This window comes from Nicotiana tabacum, chromosome 23 (assembly GCF_000715075.1).
Source record: "Nicotiana tabacum cultivar K326 chromosome 23, ASM71507v2, whole genome shotgun sequence".
Lineage (NCBI taxonomy): Eukaryota > Viridiplantae > Streptophyta > Magnoliopsida > Solanales > Solanaceae > Nicotiana > Nicotiana tabacum.
In genome coordinates this window covers 57,971,924-57,973,108 of record NC_134102.1, presented here as the reverse complement: position 1 = coordinate 57,973,108, position 1,185 = coordinate 57,971,924, and the positions used below count along the sequence as shown (strand labels likewise).

Here is a 1,185-nt window from a genome sequence, read left to right as displayed (position 1 = left end):
GTGAACTCCATGAAAAACCGGGGTGCCTCTGACCCATTGCGTTGAAATTGTAGTTTCACACACCATTAACTTCCTCACTAGAGACTTGACACTCATGAGTAGGGTGTCCACTTCCACATATATCACAAGAGCATGCAGCTCATTTTGAATCGAGGCTAAGGTTAGCTTCCTTATTTCTTTATCCATAACATCAAGATGTACCTGTACAAGTGTATTAGCATCAACTTGGTGAACACCAGTTGATCTTCTTCTTTCAACACTCTTAGAGGGCCATTGATTTGCATCTTCAGACAACTCATCAAGAATTTTAACTATTTCCTCTGGAGTCTTCTTCATCAATGGGCCTCCATATGCATTGCTCAATGTTCTGCGTGAGGCCGGTGTCAATCCATCCCAAAAGTCCTGGAGTTGCATCCAGAGTTCAATTCCGCTGTGTTGACACTTTCGAACAATCTCCTTAAACCTCAACCATGCTTCAAAAATAGTTTCCGTATCTTTCTGGCAGAAGTTATAGATTTCTCTTCTAAACTTGTCCGTCTTAGCTGAGGAGAAATATTTATCAAGGAATTTTCTGGTCATCTCCTCCCATGTTCTAATCGATCCCGTAGGTAAGCTTTGAAGCCACTATTTTGCATCATCTTTGAGTGTGAAGGGGAATACCCTCAAATAAACTACATCTCGTGATACACCATTGTATTGAAGGGTGTTCATAATCTCCTCGAAGTTCATTAGATGTGTGTTTGGATCTTCGTTTGGCTTCCGTTTGAAGCAACCCTTGCTTCAACTCAAAATTATTTGCTGTAATTGGAGGTAGTCTAACACTTGATATACCTTGATTGTAGACCAATCTAGCATAATTGCCAATTGGTCTCCCAGGCCCGGGAGCTATATTTTTGAACTGGTCTGCACCCAAGGGTTGGTTTTGAGCAATTCTCCGACCCCTCTCTTCTTCATAGATAATCTGTGCATCTCTAATAACTGCTTCCTCAGCATCCTGTGCAGCTTGTTCTCTTCGTTGGGCTGCCTCTCTTGCAGCCAAATCTACATTATCATCACCCTTTCCAGCCATAGTTTCTTTGGTTGAGGGTTGCCTATCCTTTTCTAACATCTCGATGAGATTTCTTTCCTTTCTCAGCTGTCGTAGTTGTTTTTTAATTTCTAGCTCGTTTGGTAGCACTTCCTTCG

At 41.9% G+C, this 1,185-nt stretch overlaps 1 non-coding gene across 1 annotated transcript; it reads left to right on the top strand.

The window, feature by feature from the left end:
- Positions 1 to 424: 424 nt before the first annotated feature.
- Positions 425 to 531, top strand: LOC142177843 (small nucleolar RNA R71). Its single transcript, XR_012706389.1, has one exon. It is a non-coding gene; the product is annotated as a small nucleolar RNA R71 (small nucleolar RNA).
- Positions 532 to 1,185: the final 654 nt, after the last annotated feature.